The sequence below is a fragment of the Zea mays genome, chromosome 6, assembly GCF_902167145.1.
Source record: "Zea mays cultivar B73 chromosome 6, Zm-B73-REFERENCE-NAM-5.0, whole genome shotgun sequence".
Lineage (NCBI taxonomy): Eukaryota > Viridiplantae > Streptophyta > Magnoliopsida > Poales > Poaceae > Zea > Zea mays.
Window position 1 is genome coordinate 84772869 of NC_050101.1, and position 20843 is coordinate 84793711.

The window sequence follows — 20843 nt, forward strand, 5'->3', positions numbered from 1 at the left end:
CGCGATCACTCAAAATTTCCTCGAAGGCTTCAACTTCTCTACTTATCCATTCAACAATGCCTTCGGGGTCGCCTCGTATGAAGTTTTCTTCAGAAGAATAGGCGCCCACTTTGGAGAAGCTAGTTTTTATTTTCTTCACACAATCCAAGGATTTTTCAAAACACCTTTCCTTGGACTCACGAAGCTCTTCAACATTTTTCTCTAGCTTTTTTCTCCAGTACTCACTGATCTCTTGCTTATGCTCTACGAGAGCGCACTTCTCACTAGCTTCGGCCAGTTGTCTCCGAAGGTCTTCAACCTCAGCCTTTTGAGCTTTGGCTTGAGCATTGTATTTAGTCTCGTCTTCTTTTATTTTATCTACCAATGAAATCAAAATCTTGTCTTTCTCTAGACCTTCACTTCTTAGCTCAATCACCTCAGTCCGAAGGTTGTTAAGAGCTATTGCACATCTTTCGTCCTCGGCGCTTTTCTATGCCCTCAAGGCATTACTAAGAATTAAGCCCTGCAAAGAAGAAGAAAGACTTGAGCATGGCAATAAACTACTTCATTTTTTAGCTTCAAAGTCAAGTTTTATACCTTTATACTGTTGTATGCGAGGCTATCAGCAAGATCATCCTTTGACATAACCGAAAGGCCATCTTCCAGCTTTGGAAATCCCATACTTTTAGCTATCTCCCGGCAAACGGATATTTCTTTGTTGTCCGGGATACAGTATAGGAAATCATCCTCGTTACTGCCATTGAACACTAAGGCCCCCTTCGGATATTTTAGTCTTTGGGCGTAGTGCCTCGCTTCTAGTATTTCTTCTTTCGATAATTTCTTCCCCGAAGCATGTCGAATAATGTAGTCAACATCTTCGTTCGGAGCTTCGGGAGTAGGAGCTTCGGTCTTTTCTGGTACAATCTGCCCTGCTGTTTTGTCCTCAGGCGCGACAGCCTTTGTCTCAATGGACGCTGAAGGCCTAGCTTCGGCCACATCTTGGATTTTGGTAGCTTCAGCATCTTTCTTAGTAGCTCCAGGGCTCAAAGCCTTCGTAGTCTCCAAGGCAACGTCCAGCACGTTGGCCATTCTCCTCCTCTTGGGAGTTGCGGCAGGAGCCTTTTGCACCTTCGGCAAACTTGCCTCAGCTGGTGGGCTCATAATTTCAGGCATTTTCTCTATTTTTTCCGCCTGTGGCTCTTCAGCCTTATCAGTCTTAGCTTTGGCTGCTCCGACTGTAGGTATCTTTAGCACTACAGTCGGCTCTTCAATGCTTTCATAATCTGAGTAGCTTGTCGTGCTTCGGCAGTTGAAGAGGTCCCTTCGCCAAGTTCAGGCACTATAGTCGGTTCAATATACCACGGTCGGTGGGTCAGAACCTTCACCTTTTTGCTCTTCAGCACAGCTGCGATGGCCGAAGCGGCAGTCTTTCTCTTTTTCCCTTGCCCTTGTAGCGGGTAATGGTAGTTAGGGTATACAAAGCCAATCGCATCAAATACCCTGTTCAACCTTTTCTTGCCCCGACCTCCGAAGGTCGCAGATAGAGCATTATGTTCAGCCTTGGAATATGTCCCAAGTAGCTCATCGCTGGTAGCTTCAATACATTTGAACCAGTCATCATCTGGCTCATCAAACTTCTCCCTAAATCTGAAGGTATATTTCAATCGGACTAGGCCACTTTCATTGGACTCGACAGTAGTCTCCTTCGGCATATCCCAACTCTCCACAAGTGGCCACACCCTAAAAGATGTGTTCTTGAATTAAATCCCTCGTGCCAATGAAGGCGCACACAATACTAAAGGCCTTCTGGCACGCTTCAACATCGCTATCAATATTCACCTTCGGCCTTCGGAGGCCGAAGCGAGACCAGATGGGACGCTGGATAATTTCCTTGATGTCTTCTCTTTTCTTTAAATCATTCTTAACGTAAAACCACTCCTCCATCCAAGCCCCGGTCCATCTTTTCCGGAATGTTGGCACTGGGTGGCTTGCATTGGGGCGAGCAATAAATCCATAACAACCGAAGTTGTTGTGGTACTATTCTTTGCCAGTAGCCTTCATCTCATATAAAAGCTCGTGCATACCGCAGAAGCACTTCGCGCTTGGCTCTAGCCCCTGACTCCTTACAGCCCAGACAAAAATCCCCATCCTTATTATAGCTTCGGGGGTGATTTGATGAAGGAAGATCTGGTATATCTTCAGCACTTCAACCACAAACTTGTTGAAAGGGAACCAAAGACCAGCCTTCAAAAAGCTTCGATAAATAACAACTTCATTTTCCTCAGGAGCAGGGACAATGTTGTCTCCACCAACTCTCACGATAGACATGTCACGAAAGTACCTTCCTCTCATGTTGTCAATATGACTCTGTTTAATAGTTGATTTTTCGAAGACGACATGGCTCAGTATCATCAGTATCTTCAGACAAACCCTCCAATACCTCTTTAGTAATCTTCTCTGTGTTCGTTTTGACATAGACTCAAAAAATCCGGCGATAAAAGGATCCGCAACTTTCTTTTCTTCAAACAACTTCGTCTCCTCAGTTAGCTTCGTCTCCTCAGTCATCTTCTTTTCCTCAGTCATCTTTTCCCCAGACATGGTGCAAACATGTCTTTAAACGGAAGCTCAAAAAAGCTTGAAAATCAGGCGAGAGCTAGTGAGCAAGAGCTAAAAGCTTGAGAAAATAATACAAATGGCAACAATGGTGGGTCAAATGCTGCTAGTGTGGGTTCATATTTATACGCCCAGTGCGTTGCAACTTGGAGGGCCCCAACTGTCATTGATTGTTGCTATTCTAGCAAAGGGAAGGTGTTTTTTCGGGCCTTCGGCTTAAGGCCTTCATTCACGTCGCAGTCTGAATTCGTTGTTATAACAAATTAATACTGCGAGGGGCGACTGTTGGGGGCCTTCGTCTTCTGAAGGTCCTCAAAAACATGATTAACAATGTTTCCCAAGTGTAATATATGTGCAGGAACCTTTGGATTCGGAATAAAGATGTACACAATATGAAAAGCATGGTCAGGACGAAGGTTGAACCAGCTCCGAAGCTACATGCAAGGAAGCTTTGGCTCAGCGGCAGAAAAAGGAACCGACTTAAAGGGGAAAAGGCTATCTAGTCCTCGTTGAATTGTCCTTAAGTCAATAGTAAACATAAAGGGCATGAATGTAATTTTACATAGGCTGCGTCTTGTGCCTATAAATAGATGACTAATACCCCCGTACTGTTCACGCTGACTTGTATTCACTCGTGCGTCACGCTTGGACTTTTGCCTTCTGTGAAGCCGAAGGTACAAATGTAATTCAATATTGTTCATGTTTATTCATGATGATATAATGAAGATACATGAAAGATGTCATATGATTATTCATGTTATTTCTCATGTTTCATATGCTTCTTCTTTCATTAACATATACTGCGATGATGAAGGTACGTCCTTCATGACCTTCGTCTGAAGATCATTATATCCTATGGGAGATAATGCTTCAAAGGACGAAGGACTTTAACCATTAACATTTTGTGTTGCCTTGTTCTTAATTCATAGTATTTGAGAACAAGTCCCCAACAAGTGTGTCACCTACTAATACTAATACATTACCTTATGGTGGTACATGCTAGAATGCCATGCTATACTATTTTAGTCAATCAAAGAAGCAAATCAAGCATTTGTCATCAGAACAATCATTCGAACATTTTAGATAGGGAAAATATATTTTTTTGTCTTAGGTCTCTTATCTCTTAAGGGAACTTAGATGTAGGATTCCAAGGTGTGAAATCCTTCTTGTCTTTCTAGAGTAGAAAAGATAAGAATGGTGAGAGTAGAGCAGCCAAAAGTGAGACAGGATCAAGAGAAGTATAGAAAGAACCAGAGTAAAAGTAAGTAGATAAGTGATAGTCGCCTAGAGGGGGGGTGAATAGGCGAAACCTGAAATTTACAAACTTTAAACACGCATTACGCTCGGGGTTAGCGTTAGAATTAAATCGGAGTGCGGAAGATAGTTTTCCTTGCCATGAGTTGCTCAATCAATGTGGATAACTTTTGGGAGCAAACTCAAATCAATATTAGCAAGGGAACTTTTAGATAGAGGAAATAGGGGAAACAAATCAAGTGGAAGTCAACACAAGTGAAAACGGTGATTTGTTTACCGAGGTTCGGTTCCTAAGAATCTAGTCCCCGTTGAGGAGGCCACAAAGGCAGGGTCTATTCCAACCCTTTCCCTCTCTTAATCGATCATACAGACCGGTCGAGGCTTCTACTTAATCACTTGGGTCATTAAGACCCCGCAAGGATCACCACACACTTAGGTGTCTCTTGCTAGCTTTACAAAGCACTTAGAATAACAAGAATGAGAAGGAGAAAGCAATCCAAGCAACAAGAGCAACAAAAGAACACAAAATACCCTCTCTCTCAAGTCACTAAGCAATTGAGTTGCCCATGCGACCAGTTCTTATTTCTTCTCAAATCTTGAACCGAGCGGACACATTAGGAGATGAAAAACCCAAGCATCCGTCAAAAAATTCATTTTATGGGGAACTAATCCCCTTAATTACCATTTGCGGTTTCTGTTTGGATCTTGGGGAAAGGCATAGCCCTCCCCTTTTTTGTTCTTAATATATAGGGTTCATATGAACCCGATCTGGGGTTGAATCAAATCAATTTGATTCTAGGGGATCAGAGCCCCCTCTGTGTACTTGGATCCAGGGTTCAGATTATCGAGGAACTGAGTCCCCTTCTTTTCGTTTTCTATCTCAGATCTGTCTGAGTATATTCTTATAAAACATTAATCAACTCAGATTAAACTAATTGGACATCCAGTACTGGCTCCGATACCGATGCCATTGTTATGTGTTGTGGATCTTACTAATTCGAGGAACTTAAGAAATAACAAAATTGATCCTTGAGTTGTGCGCATAAACACGGACATAGAGAATAGAGAGACATACCATCGATCGTGGCTCGATGGAGATAGAGGTTAACACCTAGAATTTAGGGTATAAATTTTTTTCTCTAATATCTATCAAATTCAGGTGTTATCTCTTTTCTCAGCTCTATATATTTCTTTTTTTTCCCTTTTAATAGAGTTTTGGTTATTTATTTGGAAGATGTATTATTTCTTTAGTATATTAAAACCTAGGGGAGATAAAAAAAGGTTGCATCATGCTGATCATAAACTTTGTTTTTGGTTGATGCACACGTTTAAAATATTTAAATTTGAATTTGTGGTTTGGTTGGATTTGAATTCAAAAGAGAATAAAAAGAAAAGAAATTAGAAATTCAGAATAAATGGAAAACAGAAAAGCAACAAAGCCTACCTTTCCCTCGGCCAATCGGCCCACCAGGCCTAGCTCGTGCCCATGTGTATCCACCCCCTCTCTACCTCTACGCAGCGGGTCCAGCTCATCAGCGCTGAACCGTCCCCCACGCGCACGTTCGTGCCACTGCGTCGTTGGCTCGCCCTGTCAGTCTCGTCTTCCTCGCAACCGTTGCTGACCCACGCGTGCACGCTGAAAGGGAAATGTGCCCTTGGGACATTTCTATAATTGTTTTGGTGATTAGATGCCCAACACATTGGTTTGAGTTCAGATGTGCTAACTAAGTGAGAAGTGCAAACCAAAGAGAAAGGTATGTCTCTGGACTTAGTCAATTGTTTTTGGTTACTAACACGTTTATCTAAATGCTAGAGACATATCCAAGAAACGAGAAAAAGGATGGAAGAAAGAATGGCTAAGTCAGCCAAACCAGCACCAGCCTGTGGTGCAACAGACTGTCCAGTGGTGCACCGGACAGTGTCCGGTGCCCAGGCTGGCCCCGGCGGCGAACTAGCCGCTCTCGGGAATCAGCGCGGCGACGTGGCTATAAATCACCGGACTGTCTGGTGAGCCATCAGCACTCGCGCCCAAGTCTTCGGCGACAAACTCGTCGCTCTTGGGAAAGAAAAAGACGTCGCGGCTAAAATTCACCGGACTGTCCGGTGGTGCAACGGACTGTCCGGTGAGTCAACGGCGCCAGCAGCCAACGATCGCCTGCGCGATCAGCGGGCGACACGTGGCTTAGCCAACAGTCGGATGGTCGCACCGGACTATCAGGTGTGCACCGGACAGTGTCCGGTGTGATAACAGATCTGAAGATCCAACGGTCGGCTTTGCCAGAAAAGGAAAGAGATCGCGCACCGGACTGCTACAGTAGATGTCCGGTGGTGCACCGGACTGTCCGGTGCACCACTCGACAGAAGGCAAGAATTGCCTTCCAAGTTGATCTCCAACGGCTCCTAGCTGCCTTGGGGCTATAAAAGGGACCCCTAGGCGCATGGAACATACAACCAGGCTTGCAAGAAACATTCTAAGACGCCTAGACTCTGCAATCATGCAATCGGATCATCGTTCTTGAGATTTGAACATCGTTTCGGTTGTAAACTCCCTGTGCCGTGTTCGTGTGCTCATTTCTTCACTTGTGTGCGTGTATTTGCTGTGATTCAAGTCTTGTGTGCGTTGCTTTCCCTCCCTTACTCTTGCGCTTCTTTGTGATCTATATTGTAAGGGCGAGAGGCTCCAACTTGTGGAGATTCCTAGCAAACGGGAGAAGAACACTAAAACAAAACGACTGTGGTATTCTAGTTGATCATTGGATCACTTGAAAGAGGTTGAGTGCAACCTTCGTCCATTGGGACGCCACAACATGCAAGTAGGCAAGTATTATACTTGGCCAAACCACGGGATAAAACACTGTGTCTCTTGTGTTGCTTTTCTCTGTGATTGTTTTGTTCGCAAGAGCTCGCTTCATAGCAACTTGATTAACTTGCACTAACACTATTATAATCAAGTTTGTGGATATTTAGTGTTTGATTTCACAGGATCACCTATTCACCCCCCTCTATGTGCTCTCAATTGGTATTGGAGTCGTACTCTTCATCTAAGGGACTAATCGCCCGAAGAGATGGATCCTAAGGGTAAGGGGATGGTGGTCAATGACAAGGAGAAGGAGTCCCTCTTCAATGAGCCAAGAGACAACAAGCCCACTGACTCAGGCTTGAGTCACAAGAAGAGGGACGGGAAGAAAAAGAGGCGCATCAAGAAGATCATATACTATGACAGCGACACCTCCTCTTCTTCACCAAGGGATGACGACGACGACTCGTCCAAAAAAAAGATGATTAATCAAAACTACTCCTTTAATTATTCTTGCATCCCTTATAATTCAAATGCTCATTTGCTATCAATTCCACTTGGGAAACCCCCACACTTTGATGGAGAAGACTATTCTTTCTGGAGTCATAAAATGTGTAGTCATTTATTTTCCCTCCATCCTAGTATCTAGGAGATTGTTGAAAACGGAATGCATTTTGATAGTACTGACAATCCTGTTTCCATAAATGAGCAAATTCATAAAAATGCCCAAGCCACTACTATGTTGCTAGCATCTCTATGCATGGATGAATATAACAAGGTCAGCGGCTTGGACAATGCCAAACAGATTTGGGACACCCTCAAATTATCTCACGAGGGTAATGACGCCACCATGATCACCAAGATGGAACTGGTAGAAGGCGAGGTGGGGAGGTTCGCGATGATCAGGGGAGAGGAGCCAACACAGACCTACAACAGGCTCAAGACCCTGGTCAACAAAATCCGAAGCTACTGGAGCACAAGATGGACGGATCATGACGTCATCCGACTCATGCTCAGGTCATTTACAGTTATTGACCCCCATCTTGTGAATCTTATTCGTGAAAACCCTAGGTACACCAAAATGACGCCCGAGGAGATCCTCAGAAAATTCGTAAGCGGGCGCATGATGGTTAAGGAGGCAAGATATGTGGATGACGCCTTGAACGGTCCATTGCCCGTCTACGAGCCGCAGCCCGTTGCTCTCAAAGCAACTAGCAGCAGGGAGGTGCTACCAAGCAAGGTAGCACAAGTGGAGGCTACCAGGCTCAATGAGGATGAGATGGCGCTTATCATCAAGCGCTTCAAGACCGCGCTAAAAGGACGCAAGGAGTACCCCAACAAGAACAAGTCAAGGGGAAAACACTTCTGCTTCAAATGCGGTAAGTTTGGTCATTTTATAGCTCAATGCCCCGATAACGATAATGACCAGGCACAAGAGAAGCATGGGAAAAGAGAGAATAAGAAGAACTACCGGAAGGCCAAGGGCGAGGCACACATTAGGAAGGAATGGGACTCCGACTGCTCCTCCTCCGACTCTGAGGATGAAGGACTAGCTGTCTCGGCCTTCAACAAATCTTCACTCTTCCCCAACGAACGCCATACATGCCTTATGGCTAAGGAGAAGAAGGTACGTATTCGAGACACTCCTAAGTACTCTTCTTCTAGCAATGAGGAATCTTCCGATGATGAGGTAGATTACACTGATTTGTTTAAGGGATTAGATAGAGCTAAAGTAGACAAAATTAATGAATTAATTGATGCTCTTAGTGAAAAAGATAAACTGCTAGAAATGCAAGAGGATATTTTTTATGAGGAACATGACAAGTTTGTTAGTGTTCAAAAATCTCTTGCTTTAGAAATTAAGAAAAATAAAATATTGTCATCTGAGTTATCTTCCTGTCATGAATCTATTGCTAGCTTAAAGGATTTAAATAATGATTTGAATACTAAGTTAGAAAAAGCAAATGCAACTAGTTCATGTGTAGAACACGTAGTTATTTGCAATAGATGTAAAGATGTTGATTTTGATAAAGATGTTGCTACTATTGCTAAGTTAAATAATGATGTTGCAAGTCTTAATGATCAACTTAAGACCTGAAAAAATGATTATGAGAAATTAAAATTTGCTAGGGATGCCTACACCGTTGGTAGACACCCCTCAATTAAGGATGGACTTGGTTTTCGAAAGGAAACCAAGAACTTAACAAGCCAAAGGACTTCCGATCTCAAGGGGAAAGGGAAGGCTCCTATGGCCAGTAGCTCACATTCCTCACATGATCAAAAGAAACATGCCTATCTTTATGCTCATGATAAGAAAGTTTCTCATTATAATAGGAGTTATGATCATGCTGCTTTACCTATTTATAATGATTCACATGCTATGTTTGCATCAAGCTCTACTTATGCACATGACAGAAATAGGCCTAGGCGTAATCATGTTGTGTCTCACGCACCTAGAAAATCTTGCAATGGACCTACTACTGTCTATCATGCTTGCAATGCTTCCTTTGTACTTTTATGTAAAAATGCAAAAATGGTTGCTAGGAAGTTGGGATCCAAATGCAAGGGAGACAAAACTTGCATATGGGTTCCAAAAACTGTTGTGACTAACCTTGTAGGACCCAACAAGAGTAGGGTACATAAGACCCAAGCTTAAATTCCTTGCAGGTTTATACATCCGGGGGCTCAAGCTGGATTATCGACAGAGGATGCACAAACCACATGACGGGGGAGAAGAAGATGTTCACCTCCTACGTCAAGGACAAGGATTCCTAGGATACGATCATCTTTGGAGATGGGAACCAAGGCAAGGTCAAAGGGTTGGCAAAAATAGCCATCACATCCGAGCATTCTATCTCTAATGTGTTTTTAGTTGAATCACTCGGGTATAATTTGTTGTCTGTGAGTCAATTATCATGGGTTATAATTGTTTATTCACAAATATTGATGTATCTGTCTTTAGAAGAAGTGATGGTTCACTAGCTTTTAAGGGTGTACTAGACGACAAGCTCTATTTAGTTGATTTTTCGAAAGAGAATGCTAATCTAGATGCATGCTTAATAGCTAAGACTAATATGGACTGGCTTTGGCATCACCATCTAGCACATGTTGGGATGAAGAACCTTCATAAGCTTCTAAAGGGAGATCATGTGTTAGGACTAACCGATGTCTGTTTTGAAAAAGACAAACCTTTTGCAGCGTGCCAAGCAGGAAAACAGGTGGGAAGCACTCATCATAGCAAAAATGTGATGACGACATCAATACCACTGGAACTTCTTCATATGGATCTCTTCGGTCCTGTTGCCTATCTCAGCATCAGGGGAAGCAATTATGGTCTTGTAATAGTTGATGATTTTCCCCGCTTCACTTGGGTATTCTTTTTGCAGGACAAATCAGAAAACCAAGGGACCCTAAAGCGCTTCTTAAGGAGAGCTCAAAATGAGTTTGAGCTAAAGGTGAAGAAGATAAGAAGCGACAAAATGAGTTTGAGCTCAAAATGAGTCTGAGCTAAAAAATCTTCAAGTTGAAGAGTTTCTTGAGGAGGAAGGCATTAAGCATGAGTTCTCCGCTCCCTACACACCACAACAAAATGGTGTGGTAGAGAGGAAGAACATGACGCTAATCTAAATGGCGAGAACGATGCTTGGAGAGTACAAGATGCCTGAGCGGTTTTGGTCGGAAGCTGTGAACACAGCCTGCCATGCCATAAACCGGCTCTATCTGCATCGTCTCCTCAAGAAGACCTCCTATGAACTCCTTACTGGTAACAAATCCAATGTTTTCTATTTCCGTGTATTTGGGAGCAAATGCTACATTCTTGTGAAGAAAGGTAGACATTCAAAATTTGCTCCCAAGGCAGTAGAAGGGTTTTTACTAGGGTATGACTCAAATACAAAGGCGTATAGGGTCTTCAACAAATCATCAGGATTAGTTGAAGTCTCTAGCGACGTTGTATTTGATGAGACTAATGGCTCTCCAAGAGAGCAAGTTGATCTTGATGATATAGATGAAGATGAAGTTCCGACGGGCGCAATGCACACGATGGCGATAGGTGATGTGCGACCACAGGAACTACAGGAACAAGATCAACCTTCTTCCTCGACAATGGTGCATCCTCCAACCCAAGACGATGAACAGGTACCTCAAGAAGAGGGGCAAGATCAAGGGGGAGCACAGGAAGAAGAAGTTATGGAGGAATAAGCACCACAGGCCCCTCCAACCCAAGTCCGAGCGACGATCCAAAGACATCACGCCGTTGATCAGATTCTGGGTGCATCAGCAAGGGAGTAACTACTCGCTCACGATTAGCTAATTTTTGTGAGCATTACTCGTTTGTCTCTTCTATTGAGCCTTTTAGGGTAGAAGAGGCCTTGCAGGATCCGTACTGGGTGTTGGCCATGCAGGAAGAGCTCAACAACTTCAAAAGGAATGAAGTCTGGAGCCTGGTGCCTCGTCCAAAACAAAACATTGTGGGAACCAAGTGGGTGTTCCGCAACAAGCAATACGAGCACGGAGTGGTGACAAGAAACAAGGCTCGACTTGTGGCAAAAGGTTATGCCCAAGTCGCAGGTTTGGATTTCGAGGAGATTTTTGCTCCTGTGGCTAGGTTAGAGTCAATTCGAATTTTATTAGCCTATGCCGCTCACCATTCCTTTAGGCTATTCCAAATGGACGTAAAGAGCGCTTTCCTCAATGGGCCAATCAAGGAGGATGTATACGTGAAACAACCCCCTAGCTTTGAGGATGATAGGTATCCCGACCATGTTTATAAGCTCTCTAAGGCGCTCTATGGACTTAAGCAAGCCCCAAGAGCATGGTATGAATGCCTTAGAGATTTTCTTATTTCTAATGCTTTCAAGGTTGGGAAAGCTGATCCCACTCTTTTCACAAAGACATGTAATGGTGATCTTTTTGTTTGCCAAATTTATGTTGATGACATAATATTTGGTTCTACTAACCAAAAGTCTTGTGAGGAGTTTAGCAGGGTGATGATGCAAAAGTTTGAGATGTCGATGATGGGCGAGTTGACCTACTTCCTTGGATTCCAAGTGAAGCAACTCAAGGACGACACCTTTATCTCCCAAACGAAGTACACTCAAGATCTTATCAAGAGGTTTGGGATGAAGGATGCTAAGCCCACGAAGACACCGATGGGAACTGACGGACATCTCGACCTCAACAAAGTAGTAGTCTCGAAGGACCATTGAAAGGGAAAATGAACTTGGACGACGCAAAGACTTCCACTGCACTCCGGTACAAGTGTATTTACTTCCAAGTTCATATTAATGCTCTCATTGCCTTTTTGCTCTTATTTGACATTTTTGGTGAAGCAATGAGGTTAAAGGGCCACAAGTTTTCCCGTTTTGGTGCTTAATGCCAAAGGGGGAGAAATTAAGACCAAAGCAACTGGATCAGCCAACCACTTGTGAATTTCAAAAATAGTAGAGTTAGAATTTGTATTTTGCACAAATGACTCCTATTGCAAAATTTGGTCTCTTATGGGGAGAATTTTGATTATGGGAAAAGGGGGAGTTTTTGACACTTGATCAATTTTACTCTTGCAATATCTCTCTATTTGCCCAAACAAGTGTGTTTGACTTAGAGATAGGAAAAATGATTTGATTTGCAAAAACAAACCAAGTGGTGGCAAAAGTGATCCAAATATACCAAATACTAAAGGTAGAAAAATTTGGTCTTAAATTTGCACTTCTTAGTTGCTTTTTAATGTGCTGGCACAAATCACCAAAAAGGGGGAGATTGAAAGGGAAATGTGCCCTTGGGACATTTCTATATATGTTTTGGTGATTAGATGCCCAACACATTGGTTTGAGTTCAGATGTGCTAACTAAGTGAGAAGTGCAAATAAAAGAGAAAGGTATGTCTCTGGACTTAGTCAATTGTTTTTGGTTACTAACATGTTTATCTAAATGCTAGAGACATATCCAAGAAACGAGAAAAAGGATGGAAGAAAGAATGGCTAAGTCAGCCAAACTAGCACCAGCCTATGGCGCACCGGACAACGTCCGGTGCCCAGGCTAGCCCGGCGGCAAATTAGCCGCTCTTGGGAATCGGCGCGGCGACGTGGCTATAAATCACTGGACTGTCTGGTGAGCCATCAGAGCTCGTGCCAAAGTCTTCAACGACGAACTCGTCGCTCTCGGGAAAGAAAAATATGTCGCAGCTAAAATTCATCGGATTGTCCGATGGTGCACCGGACTGTCCGATGAGTCAACGGCGCCAGCAGCCAACGGTCGCCTGCACGATCAGCGAGCGACACATGGCTTAGCCAATGGTCGGATGGTCGCACCGGACTGTCCGGTGTGCACCGGACAGTGTTCGGTGTGCCAACAGATCCGAAGATCCAATGGTCGGCTTCGCTAAAAAAGGAAAGAGATCGCACACCGGACTGCTACAATAGCTGTCCGGTGGTGCACCGAACTGACCGGTGCACCACTCGACAGAAGGCGAGAATTGCCTTCCAAGTTGATCTCAAACGGCTCCTAGCTGCTTTGGGGCTATAAAAGGGACCCTTAGGCGCATGGAATAGACAACCAAGCTTGCAAGAAACATTCTAAGACGCCTAGACTCTGCAATCACGCAATTGGATCATCGTTCTTGAGATTTGAGCATCGTTTGAGTTGTAAACTCCCTGCGCCATGTTCGTGTGCTCACTTCTTCACTTGTGTGCGTGTATTTGCTGCGATTCGAGTCTTGTGTGCGTTGCTTTCCCTCCCTAACTCTTGTGCTTCTTTGTGATCTATATTGTAAGGGCGAGAGGCTCCAACCTGTGGAGATTCCTCGCAAACGGGAGAAGAACACTAAAACAAAAAAGGTTGTGGTATTCAAGTTGATCATTGGATCACTTGAAAGAGGGTGAGTGCAACCTTCATCCATTGGGACGCCACAACGTGGAAGTAGGCAAGTATTATACTTGGTCGAACCACGGGATAAAACACCGTGTCTCTTGTGTTGCTTTTCTCTGTGATTGTTTTGTTTGCAAGAGCTCGCTTCATAGCAACTTGATTAACTCGCACTAACACTATTATAATCAAGTTTGTGGATATTTAGTGTTTGATTTCATAGGATAACCTATTCACCCCCCTCTAGGTGCTCTCACACGCACGCCGAGAAAGCCGGTCACGTCGCCTACCCACGTCCCAGCTCCCTTTTGAGCCCTGCCCGCACCCGCTATCCCTCCCCTGCCTCATTTCACTCACTCTCAACCTCTCTCGCGCTCAACCGCTGCTGCCCGAGCTCGCCGAAGAAGCATGTCTGCCGCGCCGTTTGCCCGAAGCTCCAAGCGTCGTGTCAAGCCTCCCCAGGCACCGTCCCAAGGTAAGGAACCATCCCCACGCCCTTCCTGCTACGATTCCTTTCCCTCTGCGACGAATATGCGCTCGCCGAAGCTCTTCCACGCTGATTCTCCGTGCCCGCTCGGCGTCCGGCCAATTCAACCCCGCCCCATGCCTGTTCCTTGGCCCTAGGCGTCCCTCACCCCACATCGGAGCTTGCGCTGGCCTCGGCGCACCCGACGGCCGGGATTGCTTGCCATAGTAGCCCTAACCCACCCGGAGTGCCCCTCCGCTATCCACTCGCCCCAAATCTTCTCATAGTCGGAACCACACCATCGAATTCATCGGGTCACCCTCACCGGTCCTGGCCAATTCCGGTGACCCCAGACCCCCTGGAGCCCGTGCGTGCCCCATCTCTGATGACTTCACCGCCGCGGACGAAGCAACGCTGGTCATCGTGCCGTTAACCCCTCTTGCATCTGATCCTAGTCGTTCAGCTCTGATCCAGCGGTCCAGATCGCTGGATACCGCTTCGCGCAGGTGCCCCTGCCCCTGAGCCCCACTCGTCGGCCGCTTGCGCCCCTAGCACTAGGCCCGACCGGTAAGCCCACCCTCCCCCCGGGCCGTTGATCGCTCTGGCCCATCTGTCAGCGCTCGCTTGCGTCCACTCGCTCAGGCTCACCCTCGGATCTAATCTCGTCTGTTGATCTGTGATCGGATGGCCGAGAGCGCTTGATACCCCTTTCGTTGGAAATTTTGTTAAAGAACCACTCGGGTTTCTGGGAATCAACCCGCAATCTATTTTCCTTGCACCTAAGTCCTTGGTTTCTTGTAGAGAGACCCCTAGACTTTATTTTAATCACAGAAATTTGTTTAATTTAGGGTTTTGAATTTCAAAACTTGTAAATTTCATATCTTTTGCATATGAACTCCAAATTGGGTGATTCAAATTACAAAATGTTCATAATGTTATTCTCAATCTGTTTGAATTATATTCATTCACTATTTTCATGTCTCAATTTTGTGGCTAGTCTCTAGGTTAATTTAAAGTGATATAATATTTATTACAGGGCAAAATAAAAGGTAAAACCCTAATGAAAGTTCAAGTGCTTAACTTTGTAAACTTAATTTCATTTAATGTGTGGTCACATCCCTGGAATAATTTTATCTAAATAAGTAATTTACTAAGATAGACATAGTTAGGTAACTAATCTACTGAGATAGTAAGTAGTTGGAGAACTGTAGACCACTTGACATAGTGATCTACCTCCCCAAACCTAGATTGCACCTGTGTGTCCTTACCTTTCTATTGAACCTGTGTTTGCTCTGTTGCATTTGTTTGGTGTACTGTTCTTTGTTATTGCGCAAGTGTGTTGAATGAATGCTTGCTTTGCGTAGACAACAAGCAGTCCGAGGTTCCCAAGTGTGCTGCAAGAGACTTCCCTGAGCAACAACCTGGTGAAGGCAAGTGTCCTCTGACCTATTATGTCATACTTACTTTATAAATCATTGTCGTGCATACTATGATCAACCTAAGGATTGACTAGTGTTCTGTTTCCCTGTCCTTGGTTATCCTTTGGGAATTGGTTACTATGATTAGTATCATGCTACCACTTTACTTTAATCAATGAACATGATGAGAATATTTATGATACGTTGATTATATCTTGATTATGATGATGAACTTGTGATACTTTAGGGGACTCGGTTTGTTTCCCGAGTACCTCCGTAAGGACCTATTCGCTGGATGACCACCCAGGAAAAAAATACAACCATGAGGGTGGAATGGGACGCCCTTAGCTGATTAATTAGAGGAACTTGGGGGTGTAGTTTGCTTCGCCGTTGTGCCATCCATGGGGGCTGGGGCATAGTGCTTGCTCTGCTAAGGCTGGGTGCCGAGGTTCATTCGATTTGTTTTTGTTAGTTGTCACCCACCATAGGAAGGAGTATTGTGTTTGTACGACTGGCGAAACCTAACGGGCAACTACAGACCAAGGGAAACTTTGTAAAGGCTACGTAGTGAAACCTTGCTGACTCACCTTGGTAGTGTTTGAGGTTTTGATCGACCCGAGGCAAAAAAGGGATCACGACTCGTGGGTAAAGTGTGCAACCTCTGTAGAGTGTTAGAAACTAGTATATCAGTCGTGCTCACGGTTATGAGCAGCCTTGGGAGCTCTTTTGATTAGGGTTACTCTGGATACTTTTTATGATGATGCTTAATGATGATGATTATATTTATGGTACTTGGTATTTCCTCTTAAAGGGAGTACTACTTGGATTAATAACTTAGGATTATTGATAAAAACTTGGCTTTTCTACTAGTAATAAATACCTGACCAACTAAAAGCAACTACTTTAAGCTTAACCCCACATACAGCTAGTCCATTTTAGCCAAACGGTACATTTGCTGAGTACGTTGATGTGTATTTACCTTTGCTTAAAAACTCCAATCCATAGGCTGTCCCCATTGCAACCAGTGCTCAGGAGAAGATGAAGGCAACATGGAGGACTTTCAGGAGTTTCAGGACTTTGACGAGTTTTAGAATAGCTTAGTGGCAAACCCCCAGTGAAGGCCTTATCGTACTGTGTTTTCGTTCAGCACTTTGATTATGACTTAAGACAATGACTCTCTGGATGTCTTGGACATCGTGATGTAATAAAGTACTTAATTCTGCCATTATTTTGAGCAATGTGTGATGATGTCCAACTATGTAATCGCTATGTACATGAGTTTCTGATCCTGGCACGTACATGGTTCGCATTCGGTTTGCCTTCTAAAACCGGGTGTGACATATGTGGTATCAAAGCCTTGCTGACTGTAGTATTGCTAACCTAGACTAGAATGGTCGCTCTAAGGACTATAGACCCTTATTCTCACCTTGACCCATAGTGTTACTTCAAAAGTTGGTAATCTCGATCAATTCTATGTTATACTACTAGATATATACTCACCTTACAATTTTTTTTATCTTATTCTGCTTATGGTTTACTTGCTGGTCATATAGTTCTGTTCTCACTCTTGTGCTTACGACATCTTTTGTAGATGGTCCGTCTTAGATGCACTGCACGTAAGTCGGTGATCCCTTTCTTGTCCTCTCGCCTTGCGAAGCATCCACTGCGTCGCACGGTGATAGGACAGTCGAGCCACTTGGAGAGACTGTACCGCCGTCTGCACGAGGAGCAGGAACGCCGACACCATGAGTAGGAGCAGCAGGACTCTTCCCCTCGTCTCAGCAGGAGGTGGAGTGTAGGAGGCATCCCGGCCCTGTGCCCCAGCTAGAGGTGCCCCCTGCACCACCACAGGGCACCCCAGCTGCTAGAGGAGACCCCAACAGAGACGACAACAGTGGTAGTTCAAGCCATAGGATAGAGCCTTTGGAGGAGCAGGAGCCAAAAGGATGGGTCGCCCGACCCATCACTCGTGACGTCGCTCGCGGTTGTCTTTTCCATGACGCTCTCGAAACCTTCCTGTGTTGGGCCTTCAACCGACACACTTAGTCAATCGAGTACCACTATGTAGTCTACCAGCATAGTCGTGAGTTATACCCAGACCAATGGGAGGCTACCTGCTTGGTGCGATGTCCGGACGATGATCTCCGGGGTGCAGAGGCCTACCCAGAGCATTATTCTATCACTGAGTGGGACATTGTCGAGGCAGCCATGCAGGATGCTGCACGGGGTGCACTTTCGCAGTACTGCTCGTTGTTCAATGGGGTGGCTGACGGTCTCGACCTGAAGTCCTACCCCTACTGCTCGACGGGTAGTATCAGAGTTGTGATTATCTCACCCGTTGGCGAGGGCAATCCCAGATTGAGCAGCATGGTTAACCTAGTCACCATGCTCAACACTGAGCTGGACCACGCCCTTAATGAGTTGGGCGAGGCTCGTGCGGAGATTGCGAAACTGTGTGCTGAGCACGCGGAGCGCCACCATCAGGAGGATGGTTCCTCCGCCCCTGTTGGGACTCAGCACCCTTATCGCTCGCCGCCCCGTAGATCGCTAGTGTCGGAGTTTGTAATAAATGTTTAAGTAAAGTGTCTTAGTCTTAGTCAGTTTTAGATAATCAAAGTAGTTTGATTATCATGTGTTTCTATGTTTCTCATGGTGAACTCATGTTGGATTTGGATCATTGTAATGATTGCCACCAAAATGTGGGTGTCCCCTGCAATTTGATGTAGTTATTAATAAAGTTAGTCATTTAGTTGGGCAGCCTTTTATTTCCACTTTCCTCTTTATCTGGGAAGGTGTGTTTGGCTATGTTGAGAGTCAGTGAAGATGCTCGCTTGTTCAGTGTTATGAAGACCTCTATATACCTTTTCTGATGCTAAAAGACTGCAAGGTCAGTTCTGATATGTGTGTGTGCCCTCCGCATGTGTCTGACAATAGACACTGAGGCGAAAGGTGTGCCCAGCAAGAGCAACAAGAACCACAGAATGAGGCACCCCAGTAGCAGTTGCCACCACCACCACCCCCAATGACAATAGAGTAGATGTTTCTCATACAAACTCAAGCAGTTCAAGCAATTAGGCAGACCCTAGCGCCATGCAGTAGGTGCGACAACAACCTCAGCCACAACCGCAAATACAGATGTCACAGATGCCAAGAGACAAGCATGCAGAGTTCATGTGAGGTCATCCCACTGTGTTTGCCCATTCTGCAGACCCCATGGACGTCGAAGACTGGCTACGCACAGTGGAGCAGGAGCTGCATGTCGCCCAATGCAATGGCAGAAAGAAAGTTCTATATGGTCCCATCTGCTAAGGGGAGCAGCCCAGTCATGGTGGGAGTCCTACCTCGTCACCCATGCTGACCCTGAAGCCGTCATCTAGGAGGAGTTCAGGGATAACTTCCATCGGTATCACGTTCCAAAAGGTTCGATGATAGTGAGGAAGGAAGAATTTTTGGCACTAAAGCAAGGACCCCTGTCTTTGTGAGCACATGGATAAATTTCTGCAACTATCTCGCAATGCACCCGAGGATGTGAACACTGATGCCAAGAGGCAGTACAGGTTCCTGAGAGGTTTGCTTGACCCCCTGCACTACCAGTTGATGAACCATACCTTCCCTACCTTCTAGCACGTGATTGATAGATCTATAATGACTGAGAGGAAACGTCGGGAGATGGAAGATCGAAAGCGCAAGATTGGTGGACCGTAGGCTGGGAGCAGCAACCGTCCCCGTTTCTCAGGCAATCCTCCCCAGCAGTTCAAGCAGAGTCACCCTCAGGGATATTAGCCACAGCAGCAGTAGTATCGCTAGAACAACCAACTGAGAGGAAACCAATATCAGAGGCAGAATAACCAGGCACCTCGCCATCCTGCCCCAGCAACCAATCAGAATAGTCAGACAACCCCATCGTAAGGAGGAAGTCGAGGATGTTTCCATTGTGGATAACAAGGCCACTGGGCATCACATTGCCCAAACAAAGCAGCTCAGCAGCAGTCGGCTCCCAATGCCCCAGCAAAACAGAATGCACCCCAGCAAGGAGACACAGTTCAGGAGACCCCAGGAGTGCACTAGTTACGTTCTCAGTCGAATCTCATTCTGCAAATGTGTTGTTTGATACTGGAGCCACACATTCTTTTGCGACTGCATCATGGGTAGAAACACACAACATACCAGTAGCACCCATGTACCCGCCTATGAGGGTTAGTTCAATTGGTGGGAGGAGCCAAATAGATAAATTTTGCCCAAGTGCAAGAGTTCAAATAAGGGGGATAGATTTCCTCGCTAATCTGAAAGTAATGGGTACTCGGGATGTAGACATAGATGTCATCCTAGGGATGAATTGGTTGACCAAGTATCAAGCAGGCTTTAGTTGTGATAAGAAGACTGTGAAGTTGGTGTCCTTGTTAGGGGAATAAGTGCTAGTGGAGTTGGTCTTGTCTAGACCAAAGAAAGGAAGCTGTCACCAAATCGCTACCCATAGTGAGGTAGTCAACCAGCTCAAAGTCATCAAAGTAGTATCAGAATTCCCAGATGTATTCCTCAAGGAGTTACCAAGCATGCCACCTGAGAGAAAAGTTGAATTTGCCATAGAGCTTATTCCGAGCACCGTCCTCATTTCTAAAAGAGCCTATAGAGTGGCCAGACCAGAATTGGTGGAACTCAAGAAGCAGAAAGATAAGTTGTTGGAGAAGGGTTATATCAGACCTAGCACCTCGCCTTGGGATGCCCTAGTGTTGTTTGTAGAGAAGAAAGATGGTATGAAGAGGATGTGCATAGATTACAGAGCTCTGAATGAAGTCACCATCAAGAACAAGTATCCCCTGCCCAGAATAGAAGATCTGTTCGACCAACTGAGAGGAGTCAGTGTGTTCTTGAAGATAGATCCGAGGTCAGGTTATCATCAGCTCAGGATCCGGCCTTCGGACATACTGAAGACATCATTCATCACCATGTATAGGCTTTATGAGTACACAATCATGTTCTTCGATATGATGAATGAGCCAGCTTTCTTCATGTACTTGATGAATAATGTGTTCATGGACTATCTCGACAAGTTTGTAGTGGTGTTTATCGATGATATCCTCTTATATTTTCAAAAGAGGAGGAGCACGAGGAGCATTTGAGGATGGTGTTGCAACGGTTATGGGATTGTCATTTGTATGTCAAGCTTAGCAAATGTGAGTTCTGGATCAGCGAAGTCCTGTTCTTGGGTCATATCATAAATCGAGACAGACTAGCTGTGGATTCGAAGAAGGCGGCAGATATTCTGGACTGGAAAGCACTAAGAGATATCCGTGGGATCAAGAGTTTCATTGGAATGACCGGATATTATCGGTGTTTCATTGAAGGTTTCTCCAAGATTGCCAGACCAATGACAACCTTGCTGGCAAAAAAAGTTGAGTTCAAATGGACCCAGAGTGCCAAGAGTCTTTTGAAGCATTGAAAAAAGTTGACTACAG